We start from the raw sequence: 23,394 nt of genomic DNA, 5'->3' as shown, positions 1-23,394 counted from the left end.
TGTCCCCCCTTCTCTCCCTCCGTCTCTCTCTCTCTCTCAATCTCTCTCTCTCTCTCTCTCTCTCTCTCTCTCTCTCTCTCTCTGAGAAAGAATGACCAGGTTTTCTTATTCAGTGGAAAGGAAAGTAGGATGGGGACAAGCAGACAGAAAGTACCAGCTTCATCTTGGTCTCATTCTTTTCATTCTAGGGCTGGTTCTCATCCCCCCACCCCCACCCCCAACGCTCACAGCCCAGCTAAAGAGGAAGGTAGTCCTTTCTCTACACGGGGGATCCCTGTTCCCCATCCCCCAACCCTGACCAGAGCAGGAAGTCCTGAAGCAGGTCTGGGATCTTCAGAGTGTTCATTTCCTCCTCCTACTTTTCCTGGTGGCACACTGCATATACCCTTGGTGTGGGAGAGGTCCCAACCAACAGAGGGGAAGCTTCCAGAGCTGACAGAATGAGTGGCCCAGGAGGCCTCTGCCGCTTTCCTCATCAATTCTACTTTGGGGATCACAGCCAAACATCGCCACCTCTACTCTCCATTCAATGTATTTCAACTTTTGTTTTTGCCAGCTCTCGTTTTGCATCTCCGGGTAAGTGTTTTCTTGCCCATTCTCCAACTTTCACAATCAATATTCATCCAAAAAGGAAGTCCCATTGCTTGGAGTAAAGTCAGGTTCTTGCCCACATTTTCGGTGCCTGACTTACGGTACATTCCAGGGCCTTCCCCCACATGGCCCACCACACGGCCCTCAAAAACCCTGTGGTCTCACGTATGGCAACACGACTGCACTGTATGCTCCAAAATGGGGAAGATGGTAAAATTTCTGTTTTGTGTTTTTACCACAATTTTTTAAATGAAAGCGTTTCTCAAGTTTAACAATAATTACTAACAACAACAATAATAATAACAATAACAACAGCCCCGTAGTCAGAAATATCTGCCAGGTTACCCTCCTGGTAGCAGAGGGCAATTTTCAATAGAAAACTCAACGAATTACCTCTACATGTTGTAAGTTCAATTGTGTTCCCCTCAAAATCTGTGTTCAAGTCTTAATCCCTGGAACCTCTGAATGCGATCTTATTTGCAGACAGGGTTATAGGAGACGTAATGTGTTCAGGTGAGGTCATACTGGAGTAGGGTGGGCCCTTAATCCAATAGGACCGACGTCCTCATAGGAAGAAGACACACACGCACACGCGCGTGCAACATGGAAATGGAGGCAAGGATGGAAATACCGCGGGTGCCAGCCAAGGAACACCACCAGAGGCCAGAAGCTGGAAAGGCAAGGGAGGATTCCACCTTCGATCCTTCAGAGATCCTGGCCCTGCCAACACCTTGATTTGGGGTTTTTGAGGGCCATGCGGTGGGCCATGTGGGGGAAGGCTCTGGAACGTACCGTACGTCAGCCCTTCTATGTGCCGCCTTTGGACCCCAAGTCCCCCAGACTGTGAGAGAATACGTCCCTATTGTTTTCAGTCACCCAGTTTGTGGCCCTTTGTCTGGCAGCCCGAGAAAGCTGGTATACCATGTACATAAACCCCCCAGAATCTTTGGGAATTTGCTTTTCTGTTGCACAAAACTTACTTTCCGCCCCCTGCATCATCCCTCCTCACATAAGCACAAACGTAGTATCTCTGGAGTAGTGATTCTTCATGGTCTCCAAACAGTTGCCTCCGCCTCCATGGCACCAGCGGAATGTTCTCTTTTTTAATCGACAAGGACCTAGATCCTTTGGCTTTTCCATATGACCAAATTCCCCTAGCCCCCGAATGATTTTCACTGCTTTTGCTTTACCTTCTTCATTGCTACAACATCCTTTTTACACCAACGTGATAAGAATTGAAGATGATATTCAAAATGAGACTCTGCTAGCCCTTTCATATAATGGTAGAATAATTCTCTTTGACTCAAATTCAATATATTCTATTCACACCTCTCAAAGCTGTTGGTACATTTTTGTATTGCTTCATCGTTGTGGTTTCAAGTACCAGCTACTGTTACATGGGAACCACAGACTGCTGGGAGTTTAGAGGTTATAACCCCTTTGCTGTTGGCCCCCCACTTCCTCATTGTCTGAAATCACACGCTAATGACATGCATTTAATATGCACTTCATTCAATATTACCGATTTTCTAGGGTAATTAGGTCACGTACACAAAGGGGAAGCCCCTTCCACCCCAAGGCTAGGGCAGAAATGAAAACTAACATTGATCGAACACCAACTATTCCAGGCACTTTCCATCCATGATCTCTACATCCCGGTAAGTTAGCTATTGGTTTTATCATTTCCGTGTTATACCTATAGACTCAGAGCAGGAAGATAACCTGACCAAAGCCACTGTTCGTAGGTATCAGAACCAGGGCTGGAGCCTAAGTTGGCACAGCCCTTCCTCGGGACCACATCACCACACAGCAGAGGACAGGTGACATTATTCTCCTCTGCTTGGGGAAAAATTGAGAACCAAAGAACATAAATAATAAGTCAAAGAGGCTGTGTGTGATACTGGAAACAGCACTGTACTAGGAATAAGGAACCCTTATTCTAGAATCGGAACCAGCTCTAGAATCAGCCTTTCTTTTAAGCTTGTAAAGATCATAAACTGAGCTTGTTTTATTTGCCCATTGCTGTGTGATGTTGAGCAAACTGCTGACCCTTTCTGGACTTCAGACTTGTCATCCGTAAAATGGAGGGCTTGGAGAAGGTGACCTCTTAGCCCCTTGAACTTTCATCTCAATTAGCTCTGAAACGGGAATTTCGGGGAGCAAGGTGGGGGGTCCATCCCTTTGTGCCTTTAGTTCCTATGTACCATCCATGCTCCATGTTCACTGTGTGTGCTTCGTATTCATTCTCGCAGAATACTTTCGAGTTCATATTAATTTCTTTTCATTTTAATTTCTTGGGCTCTTGGTTTTCCCCAGAGTGAAGGACGTATGACAAAACAAGGACCAAGAGGCTCGTTGCCTTTCTGTCAAATTCCCACGCGGGCAGAGCCAAACCACACTTGTCCTGCTGTGTCAGCGACAAGAGGACACTGGGGAGGGGCCGTTGGTCCAGTTCCTACAGCGCAGCCAGTCACCCCTGGCCACGCGCTGCAGTTACCATGGCAACCGTTGCACTGTGCTCCATGGAGGCCACAGGTCACAACTGCAGATGCCACCACCAGCAGACGCATGCCCTCCTCCCCTCCCCAACATGCCCTGACTCAGCAGCACCGGTCACACACCCCGGCCACAAGCCACCAAAAGCAATCACTTAGATCGAGGTCAAAAGTAGACGCCAGCCGGGAGCTCCTCTCTCCATCTCTCTACCAGACCGAGAATAAACATTGGAAATATGGTGGCTCCCTCTTTCATGTGATGGGAGAGAAGCCATCGGACGCTACCCAGCACACCACATGACAAATATATTTGCCCCCAGAGAGAAAATTAAGAAAATGACAACATTTCCTCGAGCTATGAGTTAACAGTTATCCTTTTTTTAGTTTGAAGACGTGGATGTAAGATTTGCAGATCCTGCCAGTGCCTTTAACGTGTAGACATATTACCAGGAGATCTGGTTAAAAATGCGGATTCTGGTTCAGAGGTCTGGAGCAGGGAGGTGGTGGCTGAGCGCCTAAATCTCTTGTCAGCTCGCAGGTGATGCCAGGGCTGCTGGTCCACAGACCACACGCTGAGTAGCAAAGCCTTAGATGACACTAGCTCCTACCACACATCAAGCCGACCCTGTCCGATCACTGCCATTTATCATTTCAATAAGGAATCGGAATAAATATTAGCTGGTTCAGAGCACACATTTCTACAGGGCAGAAGTTACGTCTGCTCGGAATGGAGATAATAGCTACAATTTATCGAGAGCTTGCTCTTTGCCAACACACACACACACACACACACACACACACACACACACAGACACTCCACACAATAGCCTTTGCAATGTATTGTTAATCAAAATTTAAAACTAAGGGAACTGAGGCTCAGATCTGTTCTGTGACCTACCCAAAGTCACACTGTCGGGAAGTGGCGAAGCCAGACGCAAACCTACCTGTGTTTCTCCAGACCCATATGCTTTTCTCCCAGCACGCTGCTTCTCTGCGTGGCGCAAGGTTCCATGGCACAAGGCAGCGCATAGAAGGGCTTACTGCACACTGCTTCCCGACAGCAATGATCTTGCCATGATTTTCTGTGCCCCTGGTTGCCCTTGCTTCAGAGGAGGTCACCAAGAGAAACCCAAACAGGGGTTTTCACCTCTAGTCAGCCCCGTGGCTCTTGTTTTAGAGATGTGGGTTTTCCTTCATGGAACAACAATTTATTAAGTGCTTCCCACATGCAAATCATGTCTTCGGAAGAAGCCAAAGATATAGGCTCTGCCCCTTCATGCTAGCTCTTGTGCCTTTTAACCTCTTCTTCTCTGAGTCTCAGGATCACGGTTTTTACCCCAGTCTGGGCCCAGACTCTCCCGCACCTTGAGAAGGCTCCTCGACACTGGGACTGAACTTCAGAGGTGTCACTGATGGAGACAAACATTCCCATTCGGTGGTAATGCGGGTCCACAGCAGGCTGGTCTGAGCTGGAATAGACAGGCCCGTCTCTAGAGTCAGACATCCCGCTCTTACAGAGTTTCACTCCAGCACTTACTGGAAGCGTGGCCATAGAAAGATTATTTACCCTTTCTCAGCATCAGAGTCGGGATTATTAACACCCACCTCAACGACTGACTGGAAAACTATGCCAGTTTCACAGCCCCAGGCACACGGGTACTCAGTGAGGACTGGTTTCCTTCCTTCCACGATGAAACCGGTCAAGGTATGAAAATGAAAAACTCAAAATGAAATCAAGAAGTAGGAGAAAGGGAAATAATAGCAGGACAGAGCTGGGGCAGAAAGGAAGTGTGGTTCTTTGTAGGAGAGCAGGCATACCTGATCGGAAAAGGGTAGAGGGAGGTATAGAGCCGGCAGGTAGACAGCAATCACACGGCCAAAGTCATGGTGGACAGCCAGGAAGGAAAACAAGGAGTCAAAAGCTGAGCCAGCCCAATTCAGCAACTGGGATTCTTCCAGGGAAGCATGTGGTATGAACAAGCTAGTGAGAACAGGCTTTCCTTTCTCCTCTTCCTCCTTCCTTCTTCCCTTCCTCCCACCATTTACACACATACATGATCATCCTAAAAAAGTGTCCACTTGTGCCACCTCTTGATTTTAAGCGCCATATCAAGGAGGCATACGGGACTCTTACGGGATCCCTAACTCCTCCTTACGGTCTTCAGATGAACTCACCAGCGTGCACTCTTTACCCATCAATTCTAGGACACTGTCAAACTTGTATCCCCCACGCTCACTTATATAGAACACACGCATCAAAATACGTTTACCGCAGACAAATGGGTTTCACCTAAAGAAACACAGGAAAAAGAGATTTTTTTTTTCATCGCTTTCCCAATGAGTGAGGCAGTACTCATTCTTCTATGTATTCAGACAATGTCAGATTCTGCTGGATGGCCACTACATCTCCTCCCTCTCTGCAATATTTCCCAGGCTGTCCTCTAATTCAGTAGGGCCGTGTGACCAGATTCTGGATGATGGGTAGAGGCAATGGACACCAATCAGGCCTGGTCCATGAAAGCATCTCACACAACCCTTGCTTCAGTTCTGAATGAGGTCAAGGTGACCTGAAGCCACAAGAGGACAGAGCCACAGAGAGGAAGCAGTCTGGGTCCCTCAGGCGAAGCTTGGGGGGGTAGCCACCTGACCCACGTTAGACCATGACATGAGCAAGAAATAAGCTCCTATTACTGAGAGGTGGCGTGTCTGTTATGGCAACTAGTCTGATTTATTCTTCTGAAAACAGCAACATAAAGCTCGTGACTGATGCTCACCATAGACCGGGGTCAGCCCCCACCATCCTCAATCTGGCAGAGCCACAGGTACTAAGGACCTTCAGCCTTCATGGAAGTGCAATCCCGCGTGATTTATTTCTAAACCAAGCAGCAGATTCCCTGCAGGTTCGGGCCAAATCCTACCAAGGTTTATTGTCCAGACACTGAGAAGTGACTGACAACCGGGAGAATCCTCTCTCCCCTGGCCCCAACCGGTCCCAAACGGCTCTGCCTCCTTGCTGAGCTGCCGGTTATATCCCAACATAGAGTTCCATATCACACCCAACTTGGGCATTCCAGCAAGTGTCTGCCTACGGATTAGAATCCTAGAAAGAGAGGAGGAAAGGGGAATTGCATCGTACAGTAGAATCTGTCCTTGGCGATTGCTAAGCTTCGCAATGCATTTTCACTGGATTTATGCGGGCCATCACACGCCGAAGACCAATCGTCTACCACCCTCTCCCTCTGTGACAGGTTTCTGATCCGACATGACGGTGGCTTTCAGTATTTCTCAAGAGCAAGACTTCTCAAACCTTCATGTGTACACAAACTTCATGGGAGTCTTTAATACGAAAATGTTGACTCAGTGCATCTAGCGTAGACTCAAGGTCTTGCATTTCTAACAAGCTCTTGGGTGATGCTGATATGGCAGATTTGCAAGCTGCGCTTTAAGTGACAAGGCTCAAGAGGAAAAACAGGACGGATAAAGTGAGACAGATGATAGCCCTGAATTCCATCTCACGCATCTTTGCCTACCATCCTCCAATAAAGGGGATTTCGCCCATTTAGAAACGATTGTCTTCTTGTGAGTCCCCCACATGGGAGCTTCCACTTCTATTTTCCTGTGCTGATAAATCACAGCATGGTACCTAATATGGCCACACCCAAGCGCGAGCACCCCAGAATTTTCCTCTGCCCTCTGTAAGCTGGTCATGAGAGGTCAGAGACGAGAAGAGGAAGGGTCACCTTCCAAATCACGGCAAAGAGGATTTGCAGTCCTCTATCTGGGGCCTCAGAGCCAATTCTGAGATCTAGAATTTTCAAATCAAAGTGCTGGGAGGGAGCATGGAGACAACCTTGGAAATCCTCTAGTCTTGCAGTTTGGGGACTTTATTTTAGTTGTAGAATCCTTTCTTTCAAGGCAGGCATGCATACAAAAAGCTCAAGATTAAAGGAAATTAAATGGAGGAGGTCTCAGGGAGAAGACAGATGACGCATTCAGACTCTGAGCCCATATGAAGGACTTGCCGTGACTTGCACCCCACATGTGGCAGGGGCAGGAAGAGAATGGCATTGTTTCCCCTACTCCCATTCATCAGGGCAGCCCCCCGAGAAAATGGGGGTGGGGTAGAGAGAGACCAGGCTGGTGTTCAGGTGAATCAGGATCTGAATCACGACTTCACCACTAATCATCTGTGTGGCATTGGACAAGTGACTTCCCTCTTTGCACTTCTATTTTCTCATGAATAAACTAGATGGCTCCTATATTCCTATACGGCTGGGCTGCAGCTCCAGAAACTGCAAAGTAGGGAACTCAATTCAACTCTTTATGTGTTGTTAGGTGCTAGGGATTTTTCTTTTTCTCTATGACAGAGCCAATTACGCCGTCAGAGTACATCCTTCCACGCCTAGGTATTTCTCACACCCGGACTCTTCTCCTGCGTGGCCCCACATCATTCCCCATCCGGGGTGCGTTACCTCGGCTGCACAGTTGAATCATCTAAGGAGCTTTTGAAAATAACAATCCCTGGATTCCAACCCCAGAGGTTTTGAATTAATTGCTCAGGGGCGTGCCCTGGACATAGGCAATTTTTTAAAGCTGCGCAGGTGATTTTAATATACGGCCAAGGCTAAGAGTCATTTCTCTAGACCCGAGAACCTCTAGGGTGCGAAGAAACTGATGGGATCGGTAACGCTCAATGCCGACTACACATGAGAGTCACCTTGGGAGCTTTAGAACTCACCGAGTCCCGGGCCCCATCCCACATCAAGTAAATCAGAATCTCCAGAGGTGCCGACCAGGCGTTAGTATTTTTCCGAACCTCCAGGGTGATTCTAACGTGCAGCCAAGATTGAAAACCACTGGTGTAGACCAAAGGTGTGGCCAGAAGCAATCATTGGAGAAAGAATGACTGAATGGCAATTCTGTGGGTAAAAGCAAAGGAATAAGGAAAAAATAGTCTCCACTCACATGGCCATATAATGAGGGCCTTTTTTTTCAGACTCTGATTCTACCTCATCTATTTGCCTACCTTTTCCAACTGTTAGTTGCTTACCTGCCTGCCAATATTTGTGCGTAGGCTCGAAGAGTTTACAGTCAATAAAGTATCCCACCTGCAGACTTAAACAGGGCTATTATCTGGCACAATGTTGGTGTGATTGCTTCTGTATTGCAGAATGATTTTATCTGCTGGACTTTCAGTCTGTCAGTCTGTGGGAAAGAGGAGAGCCTGGCAAACCGAGAGCAAGTTAACAAGCCTGGCTGAGGAAATTTATTTGCGATTTCTAAACATCCGCTGCCTACCGTTAGTCTTTTCTGAACATTTGAGATCATCACCAACACATTTTTTTCAGTATGCATATTGTGTTTATTGTGGATATCTAGGACTCTACATTTTTGAAATTCCTAGAATGACTTTCGAACCTGTTTATCACACGAACCAAGCTGCGAAGTTTATTAATATATTCTGATTTTTAAAATTATTTTAATGTTTGTTTATTTTTGAAGGAGAGAGAAGGAGAGAGAGAGAGAGAGAGAGAGAGAGAGAGAGCGAGCATGAGCAGAGGAGGGGCAGAGAGAGGAGAAGACACAGAATCCAAAACGGGCTCAAGGCTCTGGGCTGTCAGCACAAAGCCCACATGGGGCTCGAACTCACGATCCATGAGATCATGACCAGAAAGGAAGCCGGATGCTCAACCGACTGAGCAAGCCAAGTGCTCCTAACATATTCCATTTTTAAAGAAGCATCTGGCACTAAAAACCAAGGTATATACATGAAGAAATAAAGATCAGGGAGACTATGATACAGTTACTCAAGACTGTACAACTAGATGAAAGAAAAGCCAGAGTAATGAAAATGGCCGACAATTCTTTAATTCCTAGATCCATTGTTTATTCCAATGGTCCTCATATTTATTTTTGTTCCACTTTACTAACTAAAATACAAGACAGTTCATCACTTATGAGAACACGAGGATTTAATTTATGGATTTTGTACTCAGCCTTGATTTCCCTTTATCTCCTCTTTTTATTGTCTTATGTTCAATACTTTTTCCAGAGAGTATGTGACAAGGGGGGGGGGGGGGAAGGGAGTTTCTAGAACCGTCAGTCCCTTTCCAATGTAGTGACCCTTCTGACGAAGTCCCAGTATTGGGGGAGTAGAAAATATTAATTAAATCAATTTGGAGAATTATCTGTAGAATTTGAGTATAATTAGTTCCAAGTTATGTGAGAGTATTATGAACATTTTTGAGTGCCTCCCTAAAATCAATCTCTCTTTCCCGCCATCCAAGAGACAGCATGTCGACTTCCCATTGGGCAATATTCGTCTCTAGCTTTATTCAGTCATATGTGGAATGCTAAGTCTGAACAAAGAATTACACAAACAAGTCATATTTGTAGGAAGCAATCTGTCAATGAGATATGGTGAAGGAGAGAGTCAGACTGTAAACAGGTCTACAATCTCCATATTCTGTTGGCTGAAGAGAAGGAAGCAGTAAAAGACTTTTCTCTCACATACTCCCTATGGAATAAGGAGAACTATTCCTTATTCCATAGAATATCATGGCTGACAGCCATGATTCTGACCTCTCCCTGACAGGAACTCCTTGTGAATAGTTAGGAGCAGTAATAAAAAAGGAATTAGCATAAAAGCTATACAAAAATATTAAGATAGCAGAGAAAAAGAAAAGAATCAGGAAAAAAAATGACAGAAAATGCCAGGAAATGAAATCACCCCAAAGGAAAAGTTTTGGTGTGTGTGTGTGTGTGTGTGTGTGTGTGTGTGTGTGTGTTTGAATTTTGAATTTCTAAATGTTTTTAAAGTTTTTAATTTAATGTTTTAAGAAGAAAATCTCATAGAAATATTTTTGAATGCTTCAGACCTCACCGACAGCAAATGCAGTTTTTTAAGACCTTTGTTCTAAGACACTCGTCAACCAAATAGAACATTGTGATCTGCTCCAGGATTGCCCTAACCTCCACTTGGTGTAACCCCAGAGGAAGAAGGAGGTCACCGAATTTAAACTTGAGCCTCTAACTGGTGGGAATATCTGTTTTAAGTGCTTCTCTCTTCTTGGACAAGGATGGGAAACTTTTATTTCCCATACTGGGAAAAGAAAAAGTATTGGGAATTTTCATACTTACCGCATTTTTTTTCTTCCTCTGAAAAAAAGGAAGGGAATTATGAAATAACTGAAAACAGTAGAGAATGACATCTATTCATAAACCATGTGTGAAGTACTTCCACACACAATTCCTCACACTACCCTTGTCAATCCAGCCTGCAATGCTAGAGCTGTGGCCACGTATATACCCTGGCCAACGCCAAGGTGAGAATGAACCTAACACGGGAAGGCCCATGCTGAGAGTTCACGGTAAGCCCACTTCCAGATTAAGCTGTGACCGAGAGCATTTACAAGCCACAGAGAAGGCAAGGTGGACTGATCCTTACACCGTTGGTCACCAAAATCTTGCTGTCAGTGGGTGATTATGAAATCCAATCCTTGGAAATCTTGCTGTCGCCATAGAATTTTATTTCTGCAAATAAGATCTGGAAGATTCACGCACATGAGTGTGGTGAGCTTGGACAGATATCTAAGACAGGAATCTTAGCCTCCCTAATTGTGGGTTCTATTATTTAAACAGTGAATAAGCCAATTCAAATTATTTCAACAAACATTTATTGAGATTATTCAATATGAAGAGATCTATGGTTTTATAAAACCAAATGTATGGGTGATGGTGAATGTTATTTTATGTTAAGCTAGTTGAGAACTAGGAGAGGTTCTAACGAACCCAGGAAACACATATTTTAAAGGGGAGAGAGAGAACAAAAACTTTCCCTTTTTGCCGAATGACTGGAACAAATATGGTCAGTTCTGCTATAATGTGACATATGGGTTCCTAAATAGCACTGCACTATGCAAAATCACACAGTAAAAACCACAGGGTTTATGGGGAAAATGAGATTAGGACACAACACTCAAAAACTTAGTGACATGGAAAAAAAAAAAAAACCCAACTTAGTGACATGTTTTTCAAAATGTTTTCAATAAGAACCTATGAAATACAGTGGCGCCCAGGGGAGATAGTTAAGAAACAAGCATACCACAGTGAAAAAAGGCATTTTACCATCATCATGTTGTGGGTGTCGAAGGTTGTGAATTACTCTCAGGTGATGGCTGCAGGTTTTGTGAACCGGATGGGAAGGTGCACCGCCATTCTCCTTGTGCATGGCCGTGGCTCATGACACACGAGGCGAACTGAGCCCGGTGGCAGATATTTGAGGCGTGTGCCTTTCGTGTGTCCCGATGCGGCTTGATTCAGCTGGGCACAGTTGCCCACATCCACCTAGTGTCCCTTGCTGACGAAATCGGGCGCAAGCCACATAAACAAAATTCGCTTGGTATTCAACCTGTCCCCTGGTGGATCAATGGCGCTGGAATAAATTCGAGGTTTCAAAACAAGCGTTAGGGCAGAACGGACATATACGCATTCACACCCCAGCTCTTTGGCAACGATGGGGTTCTTCCTCCATTCAAAAAACACCACACTCCCCAAAAAATTAAGAACAATAATACCGATGGGTTTAAACCTGATCCAGAACCAGGGCCCTTGGCCCCCTCCTGCGGGAGGTTTCCTTTGTGTCTGGCAATGAGTGTCGCATCCACTCAAGTACTTTGGGGAGCACTTGTTAAAACAGCATCGCATACTGGGCGGAGGGGCGCTGAACTAATGTCCCGCAACTGATCTTCCTTTCATCCTCCTGACGCTTCTTGGCACAGCCCCTTAGAACAATAGTCCTCCCGTGCCTTAGTTCATCAATTTAACATTGGCCTTCGCATGTCTAATAGGTGGTGGCCGTCTGGGCACAATAAGCAATTAAAGCAGATCCTTCAACATTGATGTAAAAACCTAGCTTTCCCCCTATACCACCTGAATTATTTACCCTGGGTAAATGCACATTAAGTCACAGGCTCATGGGTGACACACTTTTTCCTATGGACTCATATCCCAGTAAAAGCATCATGTCCGTCAGCCAGTGGTGAATCCTAGGGGCACTGTGAAAGAGTCTGTCCGTTCTCTGAAGGAGTCCAGCTTCCCTGGGTTCTGGCAGAAAGAAAAGTGGAAAAGAGAACCCCACGCAAGGGGCGACAGCAGATTCTGCATACATCTCTCTCCCAAAGGACACGGGTCATACAAAGATGGCACTCACCACGAACCCCACGTTTAACACCGAAAGCAAGGGCATTTGCCTCGAGATAACTCCACCAACCTCTCTTTACAGGTTTTGGCTTAATTTTGCTTGGCTGTCCATAAATTACTCTGTGGGGTTTAATTCCTACAAAAGAGAATATAATCCAACCTTCTGCTATTAACGCAGCTGCAATTTCATTCCTGTGCCAAGCAGCAGGGAGAGAAATCAAACAGTTGGCCCCCAGTGACTTCATCTATATGCCCCAGTTTCCTAACACTCAGCGCGTCTCAGACAATAGACTGGGTTTTAACTCTTTCTTGTCAAGTCTCCATCATGAGCAGTCAGATTACATCCTTCCCCTCACTTCTCAGCTCATTACTCACAAAGCATATCTTTTCCCAGGAAACCTGAGCTAACACACTCGGCAAGCAGTGCTGAAGCTAGCAGTAAAAAGTCGGGTCTCGCCATCAGAAGCACACATTAGCATACGAAATATTTCCATAGGAAGAAAAAAAACCCCATCGATTGTAGGAGCTGCCCTCCATTGTCTTAAACGTTGCCGTTGGCAGTTCGCCCACCTCCACCTTGAGATAAGGCACGATCGGATCACGGTAACCTTTTACAGCGATTGTGGGACCGTGTGGGAGGGAAACCCTAACGAACGCGACAGTCCCATTCGATTCTTCGGAAATGAGGGGGAAGGTCCTGTAGACAGAAATCCAGGCAAATGGGGCTGGGGGGACAGTTCACTACTGTAGGCTCTGCAAGAATTACTAGTTGCAGGGCACCCCACTTAGCAAAGGACAAATCCCGGCCCCGACCCTCACTGTGATGTTCCGGAGAGAACTGGGGAAAGGATCCAAATGAAAGGGAAACCGGGGGCCGCTTGACAAGATCCTGAAATTTATCGCGCCCGCCCGGCGGTCAGTTAGGCAGGCAAATGAACAGTTAAAAGGCTCCACTGAACCATAATCCCCAATCGTTATACTTAAGTGGCTCTTCTCAATATAAAGGAGGCTCTTCAATAACCATAGATCTAATTTCTGTTAATTTTATGTAACTCTAACAGAGTGGAATTCCTGCACTAACTAAAGGCTTTTGCAATCAAATCAATAGTTGATGAAAGAGTGGTCCGAAAAAGCCATGTTAAATGCATTATGTTCTTCCATTTCCACGTCCCCCGTGTGGCTCCTTTCATGAGGCTGCGACTGGGGACCCTCCAAATACATCACTTTCAGGGAGTTAAAATGTCTAAGTGTTATCCAGAGGTGGCTATTATATATTTATAAGGGCTCCCCTATATGCCTCTTCTGGATTTATTAAGTGCTCTAAGGATCTGTTTGGCTTATACCAGCTACCACAGACTGGTCTGAGAAATCAAAGAGGAAATACCCAACTGCAGAGCTGGGCAGGAAGGGAAACGCCCATGGGTATCGCGACTGCTACAAGGAAAGAGGCCAGTGGCAGGTGTGATTTAGAAACAGAAATAAGTCGTCTCCCACCCTCTTGCCCTACTCATACCCCCCACCGCTCTGCCCTAATGGAAGAGCCCAAATGCTGTGCTGTCTCTCTTTGTGCTTTTCCACCTATGGAGAGTCTCCAGCACAAAATAACGTGCCTTTGGGGAGAAAGAGATGCTTCGGTGTTGTTGTGTCCTTTGCTGCTATTGGTGGACCGGGCTTTGATGCCTTAATTAGATGAGGATTGTTGCGCCTGGGATGGTTCTATAAAGAAAGCATTTTACCCAGGCCACGTGTGGCGTGCACATCACGGCATTTGCAAACATCCCCCCCCCCCACCACCGTATATGAACATTTGGGGGGCATGTGACCCATGTATATTTATACATGGGTTACCCGGTTCTCCAACAGGGCGGTCAAGGGGAGTTGCAGACCGCCTGATGCATGACCGTGCTGCGGACGTTCCTAGAGGCCAGGCAGGAGACGTGAATTTAGATGAATTCTCTGGATAAACAACCAGAGTCCTCTCCTAAAGGGCTGAAAGCTGAATCCTAATATATAGGACCAGGTGTGCAAACATAGGGCAGATCCCCTAATCTAAGTGATACGGGAAGCACTCACACATTATCTGAAAAATTTAGCCGGCCACTATTTTCCTGCTAAATTGCCCAGATAATTACCTCAATTTTCCATTTCGCTTTGACTTAGAAACCTAGTCGCAGGATGATAACAGGTCACTGTACAGGGCAGAAGCTTATTTGCTTATTTATTCTTTTTTTTTTCTTTTTTTTTATTTTTGGGACAGAGAGAGAGACAGAGCATGAACGGGGGAGGGGCAGAGAGAGAGGGAGACACAGAATCGGAAACAGGCTCCAGGCTCCGAGCCATCAGCCCAGAGCCCGACGCGGGGCTCGAACTCACGGACCGCGAGATCGTGACCTGAGCCGAAGTCGGACGCTCAACCGACTGCGCCACCCAGGCGCCCCATTATTTGCTTATTTATTAATAATGCTCATCTATCAACAAGCAACTCCCGTGTGCCTGGCACTGCCCTCAGGAAGTTTTATTCTAATTGAAGTCGACACTCAGACTCTAGAAAGATCAGTGAATGTGAACAATGATCCATTCGCAGCTGGATTCGGTGAACGTAATGTCATGAGAGCAGAGGAGCCAGAACTCTGGGAAGGCCTTCCTGAAGGAGACAGACTTGGCGCAGACTCTAACCGACCCTCAACTTTGTGTACCTCGTGGAGTAAACAGGTGCCGCTCACAGCCAGCGATGGCCCGAGCCACCAGCCACCTTAGGACAAGGCCTGGCAGCCCCAGGGACACAGGGGATCACTCATCACCCCTGGTCACCCACTCAAAGCCCTCCGGTTCAGACGCTTTGCTTTCAGGCAGGTGCATGTTGGGATTTAATTAGGCAGAGAGAAAGACGGGAGGAGAGAGAAGCAGCCTGTGACGCAAACTAACGCATCGTCCCTTAAACAGAGCCCCAGGACCTCGTGTGGGTTCAGTGGTTAGCTGTCTGGGCTTCAGAATCGGAAAGTTCTGGATTTTCCACTCTGCCCTCCCCCTACCTGGTGTAGGGTGGGGGCCCTTGGGCAAATTATTTGACTTTTCCATGCTTCCTTTTTGTCATCAGGAAAGTAGGGATATCCTAGTGCTTATCGATTAATACAATTGTTCCTACCGACCTACATTGTAAGAATAAAAGAGATGATGCGAACAAGGCACTCTGCACCGAGCCTGGCGCGTGGAATGTTCGAAAAAACCAGCTACGATATTGGTAAGATAAGTGTTGCTATTAGTGTTGCTAAGTGATGCCGAAGCCAAAGGTCAGCAGCTAAGGATGGGTGGCGGGTGAAAACACGAATTTTCAGAAGACGGAGATGTGCGTATATTTCGCGTATATTTGCTGGTGGGTACAGAAACCTAGATGAAAGAAAAAAGAAATAATTACTTCCGACGCAGAAGCTCTGGTCAACTCAGAGGCACAGGAATGTTTTTAACAGCTGTCTAGGGCCAATTAGGACTCGCATTTCAGATGACACATTCAAACGCTTATCTGCACAGCAGCCTCGTCGTCTGTTCTCTCTCCGTGTTTGTGCATTCACTTTTGCAAATGCATGGACAAGCAGATAAAAAGTTGAATGTCATTGCCAAGGGGGCTACCCGTCACTGTCGTTCCAGCTGCACCGTCTTCACGGAGGGATATGCTAAGTGCCATCATATGCTAAGTGCGTCTTCTCTCAACGCAGAGAGAAGAAGAACAAATCATAAATATTTGAGGACTAGCCAGCCAAAGTGCAAGAACTTATCTATTACCCATGGTGCAGCCACATCTAAGGAAAAGTTGGTTGTGGAATCTGAGATCAAGCTGAATTTCTCCAAAATAGAAGAGAACATGGTCTCTTAGTTGTGACATATAAATACGCATAATCTCCAAAAGGAGAAAATAAATGGTAAGTTTTCAGTACCTAGCGGGGCCCCAAGTACAAAGCAAGTGATCGATTTAGGCTGGTGATAGATGGCTCCTCCCTATTTGCAGTATGTATTCATCAAAAATGTCTCAGGAAGAAAAAAGGTTTGCAATCGAAAGACATCATTAATTGTACATTTTCCCATATTATTTAGAAATGGGCATTTCAATGCCTAAAGTGAAATGTCCATATAAAATACACTCATAAAGCATTTCGTTTACAAGTCACTCTATGTCTATTTATCACTCTGAACTTCTCCATCACCCAGGGAAAACTGCAAGACCATTTTTACCTCCATTTTACAGATGAAGAAATGAAATCTAAAGAAATGTAACGACTGACCACGGGCCATGTGATTTGGAAAGCACAGGGCCGAGACAAGAACCCGGGTCTCACAACTAGTATCCACCCCTCATTACATATTCTTCTATCACACCCCAATTATTCTAGGTGCGACGGAAGTCAAGGCCGAGTGTCAGTAAGGACCACTGTCCCCGCGGAGCGGCGAGGGATGCCTGGCCAAGCCGAGAAAAGGCATCAGGCCAAGTTTAGGATCGTGAACTGCACCAGCACAAGGATAGCCTGTCAAATGCGGGCTCCAATTATCCGTGTTTATGGGGTGCGTGGAGTGTGAGCCCTGAGGATCCCTAAAGGACACACTGAGGAGTGTGAGATTTCTCCCACAGTTAATTGAGAGCCATCAAAGGGTTTTCTTAACTAGGGAGTGATGTAATTAAGTATGTATTCCAAAGTCTGGCCGGGGGGTTGGGGCTTGGATTTCAGGGAGCTGGAGAGCTGCCGAGAGGCTGGAGGCAGAAAGATAAGGAGGAGCAGAAGCTTGGGAATGTCTTCCATCATAGCTCAGGGTCAGCCTGGGCTTGCGTTCTTCTAGAATGTGGACACTCAGTCTTCCACTGAGCTGTGAATTCCTTGCAGAAACTCATGTTTTATTTACCTTCACATTCCCGGGCTGCAGAGTAGAGTGAGTCATATATTGCAAACCCTGCCTGTAGGACTTCTCTCCCACACGGCCCGGCATCCCCTTCTCCTCTACAGACACAAAACTCAATTACTACCCTGCACCCAAAGATCGCCTCTCTCACCATTTCTCTCTCCTGAGAAGTACACACCGCCGCCCCTCTGGTTTTCCAAAATCGGGCATTTGCCCTAAGAACCTTCCTCTCCCTCATCCCAGCCTCCATCCATTCATCCCTACACAATGCCCCCTTCTTGAACATCCCCCTGGCCCTTCACTAATTGTGGTTTGATCAGTTTCCTAACTAAATAGTTGTCTGCAAATGTACCCCTTCTGAATCTACCCTCAACACTACTCGCAGAGGCATCATTATAAAATGAAAACATGACATGGCTTAAAACACTTTGTTGGCCCTTCATTGCCTAGAGAACTTCCTGGAGTCCAAACTCTTCAGCGTCACCCACGTGCAAACCCTCCATCATCTGGCCTTCATCTCTGGCCAGTTGTCTCCAGTCACCTGTGCTCCGATCAAATGACCCACCATGGGACACGCAGAGTGAGCTTTTGAGCCCATGAGCCTTCACACACACACACACACACAGACACACACACACTGCACCTAGTGCCACCACCCAAGTGCATTCATACCTGTTACCTGCCTGGACAGCTCTGATTTGTCCCACGTTTGCCATCTTCTCTTCTGAGAAACCTTAACTCATACGGTCCACACCACTCACCCTGCCCCCAAGGCAGAAGTCATCCTTTTCTGTCCACTGCTTACCTCTGCCAAAATTCTCCTCACACTGTATTAAAGGCATTTGTTTTCATGTTCCTTGAGGGCAGGGATGCTGCCTAATTCATTTCTCTTTCCAACACCCAGTATTTACTTAGCACATAATAGATACTCTTTAAACATTTATATGTATTAGTACGTACGTATTTTTAAAGACTATATGATGGAATGAACAAATAGATGAATGTTGACATTTTTTCTTCTCTATCCTCAACTGCGTGATTTCAGTAACATCTATCTGCCTATAGAATGACAACGGACATTTGAGAGCTATAGAAATACATACATATATATGAAGATGTGTGTGTGTGTGTGTGTGTGTGTGTGTGTGTGTGTTCTTGTATTTCATCAACTTCATTATGATATGGTTACACTTTATATACAAAAAGCATTTTAGCATGTGTGTATGAATACATATGCAATTATATTTAAAAATCCCATCATGAAGATGTAAATAATCTGGACATTTCTCTAAATGAATTATAAGAAACTTTCCTTATATTAGTTTTATTTCTCTTCCCTAGATCAAAACATTAGCTTCTGCATCTTGGAAGCAGAATGTTGGAAACATCTTTGGTAACTGGTGAATGAATTAATAGGTGACGATTGGCTTGCCAACCAGAATGTCCAGTTTACCAAGATAGAGTTTACTGGGTGAGGCTATTAAATCTATCACAGTGACTTTCATAGCATTTATTTTCCCCCTGAAAGCTTCAACTTGTGCATTTTTTGAGTTACCTTGAAATATTCTAAATAAAATACGAGTGTACTGTCTTGAACAATACAATACCTGGCACAAAGGAGGCATCTGATATATATCTGTTATCATTGCCTAACTCCTCCCTGCTTGATTATATAATCCCTCAGAGCAGGAAGTGCGTCTTATTAACAGTGCATCCCCATAGAGTCAACCACTTTGCTCAATGTTCGTTGAATAAGCGTGTGCTCATGGGCATTTGAAATTGGGCAAGACAGACACATTCTTCAAATGGTATTTGTGTTGGTTCCACTACCTTAAGAATCGAGTTCATTGGTCTCTGTAGGTACCAGTCATTATTAAATCGAGCACTCTACTTGACTATTACAGGTACAAATCAAGTCCACGCGCACAAATCCTAGCTTCCATCTGGCACTAGAGACCTAAATGTGAAATCCGGTGTATTGTCTAAGGAGAAGTCAGCCTCAAAATCAGGGAATAGAAAGAGTGATCCATAAATGTTGTTTCTTCATCTGCAACAGTGATAAGTCACAAATAAGAAAGTAAAGAGTATTATCACTGTTAACTGTTTCAGATCACCATCTGCAAAAAGAACACAACAGAATGGAAATTGCTTTTATAAAGTATTCAATACAATTTAAACATCTCATGATATGCAATGGGGCTCTCCGAGATGTGCCAGATGCTATTAAATACAGCATGCTCTATGGGAAAATCATGCAAAATACATTCAAGCAATTGAATTATATTGTAGGGCATAAAGGGCTGAATACATAAACGAGCCCCCATTACCTTGGTCTTGGGGAATTTTTTCTTGTAGCTCTCAGATGTAGAACATGAAAAATAAGAACAAATATAACACCTGTATTTTTCGGTCAATGATACACTTTCAAAGCATCCCACAGTTATAACACAAAATATGCCCTAGTGTGTACCCATTTCACATTAGAAAGAATGAGATTTGTTATGCACATTTATAGTGTTTTTGCCTAAGACAGTAACCTTTGGAATTGTTTACTGAAGGAGCCACAATGGGAAAGAAGTAGCTACAAATAATTATAGAGACCTATTCATTTATTAAATATTGATTAAATTTGGGAAAGTTCTTTTAATCCAAATGCAGCATTTAAAATTTGCAAAACTTTTCCTAGTTTTGCAGGAATTTCCCCCTTTTTTAATATTATCCTCTAAAAAAAAAAAGACTTTACCTATACGATCCTTTAAGGTATGGATAGGTAAGGTAAGTGTTATTTACTAGACAAGTCATAAACACGAGGAAACCAAGGTTCCAGGGGATTGAGTGCTTTACCCAAGGGCACCAAGGAAGGAAACCTCACACCAAGGACTCCATGTAAATCATTCCTCCACACTCATGTCCTTTCACACCCACCAAGGCCTCTTCAAGAGCTGCATAGAGAGAAGGCAGGGGCTAGATGGGATCCCCCAGGTTCCCCAGGCTCTGAGGGAGCACTCTGTCTAGTGTATAGACTAGAGTACTCTATACACTAGACTAGATCATTGAGAAAAGCAACCTTAGGGTCAAGAATGTAGAGAAGGAGACTCATGTGCTACAATGGTAAGGATGGGGAGGGAAAATCCAAGACACAGTGCCCCGGGCACAACTAGGTATGAGAACAGGAGCTGAACCAACGCGCCAAAGTCAGGGTTCAGCACATTGTCGAGAGGACTTATCATGAGGACCAACTTCCATGGTTCCCCCTCAACGGGGTCTGCTCTTCCAGCCTGGCATACAGCCAACTCCATCTCATGGGAAAACATTTTGTCTCAGTCTTCTATCAATCACACAAAATCCGTTTGTTTCAAGAGGGTTTGGAAGCCAACTCACGGAGCTGTTGGCACCTTTTTGTGGAGGCAAATGGGAGATTATTTTCCAAAGTTGTAAACATTTATGTTTGAGACCTGGCCTGGCTAAGGCTCTTGCCCACAGACACAGAGTTGAGTAAAAGGGATGTTAAAATGGGAGCAACCCTTTGGTGACATATCAAACACAGAGAAATTGGCCAAAGAGCCCATTCAATGGCAACTATATATTTTATTCATACGTCATCAATCTTGCTTTCTTGTGAGTGGTAAACTGGCCTAGAGGCCACTAGAAGGAGAAGAACACTGAGCATGAAGTTGATGATGTCAGCAGAGGCAGCAATGTTGATGAGATGAATTTACAGGTGTGATTACCTGCAGAAACATCAGTGACAATGACAAGTTTAGAACCAGGCGGGACTGTTAACAAATGTAATGATGCCAGGTCAGTGAAACTGTTGGGGGAGGAAATACACAGTCTTGATGGGACATGGGTGTCAAAGCTGCACTGTCGAAGTCATAGTGTGAGGCTAGAGAGGAAAAAAAATGGTACAGATGCTCACCATATACTAAGAGCGAGAGTCAAAGCCTAGGAGGAGAGGAGATAGCCTGGAAAACGTCACGGTGAGTACAAAAGGTTATCAAAATGGTCCAGAACTTGGACTTCAGAGTCAGAATGCCTGGCTTTTTTGTTTAACCTCTCCACGCCTTAGTATCCTCATCTGTAAAAGGGGAGTAATGGTAGTCACCAAGGGTTGTGGTCGTTATTAACTATGCTAACATATGGAAAGCACCTGGAGGGGTGTCTGGTGGATATTTAGGGCTCAAGGAAAATATATTACTAATAATAATCATGGCAATACTAGTAACATCATCATCATCATCATAAACAGATGTGCTCATTTGGGGAAGAAGAGAAAAGAAAAAAGAAGAAAGAAAACAAAAAGGGGAGAACCTATAAAATGAGTTGCCACGGAAACAAAGAGCAGAGAGGATTTAAAACTGGAAAGGCTAATTAACAATATCCAATGCTAAAAACAAGGTCTGGGGAACTTATACCTGAGAAAAGATCATAGATACGGAAAGTCAAGTTCATTCATGGCCTTCAAGAAAGAAATACCAATAGACGATTGGAGGCAAAGCCAACGTTTAAGGGTTAGAGTGATGAAGCACAGGATAAGGAACAGGAAGAGCTGGCCAGTCATTCAAGAATTCTGGAGGCAGAAAGAAGAGGAATTTAGAAGAGTTACTCAAGGAGATGGCAGAGTACAGGGAAGATTTACGATTGGGAAATCTTAATATATATAAAGACAAAGAACAGGCCCTGGCAAGAGAGAGGTTGAGGAAAGGGGTTAAAAGTGCAGAAAACTGATGGTGCCAGCTGGGCTAGGAGGTAGAAGGGAATTCAACCCACAGCTTGGGTACAGGAGGGTGTAAGAGCGAACGGCAGTTTCTTCCCTTGACCCAGGAAAGGACAGGAGAAAATACAGACAAGTGCTGGAGAGGAAAGATGTTGAGGGAGCCGAATGTAAATGGAAACACTCTTGGAGTGCCTCAGTGGCTCAATCAGTTAAGCATCTGACTCTTGGTTTCGGCTCAGGTCATGATCTCACAATTCATAAGTCTGAGCCCCACGTGGGGCTCTGGGCTGACAGCTCAGAGCCTGCTTAGGATTCTCTCTCTCTCTATTTCTCTCTCTCTCTCTCTCTCTGCCCCTCCCCTGCTTGCATGCATGCTCTCTCTCAAAATACATAAACTTAAAAAATAAATAAATGGGAACACTCTTCACATTAAAGTTGAATCAAGGCCATTTTCCATGGAAGCTTGAGGGGCATTGGGTTGAGAGTTTGAAAAAAAGAATTTAGCTAGGGAAAAAGAACACTCCCACTTTCTGTATGATGTAGCAAAAGAACTCTTAGGAGACTCAATCAACACATTTTGGTGACACTCTTCAGCAACTCTGGGTTGCATAGAAACAGGAAGGAGAGGGAAAGTGAGGTATGGCTGAAAGTCCAGGATAGGTCAGATAGTGGAACTATGGGGCCAGAAGAGACTTCAGGGTTCAGAAGAGCAGAGACAGTACAGGACTGAGGGCTATGTTACAAATAAAATACACAGTGGCACCTGGGTGACTCGGTCGGTTAAGTGTCCAACTTCGGCTCAGGTCCTAATCTCATGGTTCACGAGTTCTAGCCCCACATCGGGCTCTGTGCTGACAGCTCCAAGCCTGGAGCAGATTCTATGTTCCCCTCTCTCTCTGCCCCTCCTCCACTCACACTCTGTCTTTCTCTCAAAAATAAATAAACATGAAAAAAATTTTTTTTCAAGAATAAAATATACAAAAGCAGTATTTGGAGAATAAATGATGAGCAGGGTATTTCTGGCTGGGAAGACAGGTGAGGGCAGAACTGCAGAGACTGAGACCCTAGAAGTCAAACTACCCATCTTCTGGCTGGGGGGAATAAGCAAGAGAGTAGTGGATGCCAAAGAGCTCTCAGGGGTATTCTCTTTCTTCCAAGGAAAATTCACTCACTCTTTTACTATTTATGATTTTTTTCTTTACTATGTGCAGTGCTAGAATTCTAACCTAGTTCTGTAGCATTTCAAAGCCCAAACTTTTTACCTTTTATTTTTTTTAATTTATTTATTTTGAGAGAGAGAGAGACAGAGAGAGTGCACAGGAGGGGCAGAGAGAGAGGAAGAGAGAGAATCCCAAGCAAGCTCCATGCTGTCGGGCACAGAGCCCGACGTGGGGTTTGATCTCACGAATGGTGAGATCATGACCTGAGCTAAAATCAAGAGTCTTGACGCTTAACTGACTGAGCCACCCGGGCACCCCTAACTTGCCTTTCTTTTCTGTATTA

The 23,394-nt window shown here is 45.0% G+C and overlaps 1 long non-coding RNA gene across 2 annotated transcripts in view; it reads right to left on the bottom strand.

The window, feature by feature from the left end:
• The window catches only part of LOC121013268 (uncharacterized), a 113,659-nt gene that overhangs the window by 47,006 nt on the left and 43,259 nt on the right, over positions 1 to 23,394 (bottom strand). The window contains exon 4 of one of the 2 annotated variants that reach the window (XR_005782608.1): positions 10,728 to 11,520. The exons of the other annotated variant lie outside the window; for it this stretch is intronic. This is a non-coding gene — a long non-coding RNA (uncharacterized LOC121013268). Of the gene's footprint in view, positions 1 to 10,727; positions 11,521 to 23,394 lie in introns of those variants that run through there. 2 annotated transcript variants of the gene reach the window in all.

This window comes from Herpailurus yagouaroundi, unplaced genomic scaffold (genome assembly GCF_014898765.1).
Source record: "Herpailurus yagouaroundi ecotype Mexico unplaced genomic scaffold, PumYag 198, whole genome shotgun sequence".
NCBI classification, from domain to species: domain Eukaryota; kingdom Metazoa; phylum Chordata; class Mammalia; order Carnivora; family Felidae; genus Herpailurus; species Herpailurus yagouaroundi.
Note: the sequence above shows the minus strand (reverse complement) of the source record. Positions and strands in the feature narration are given on the sequence as shown.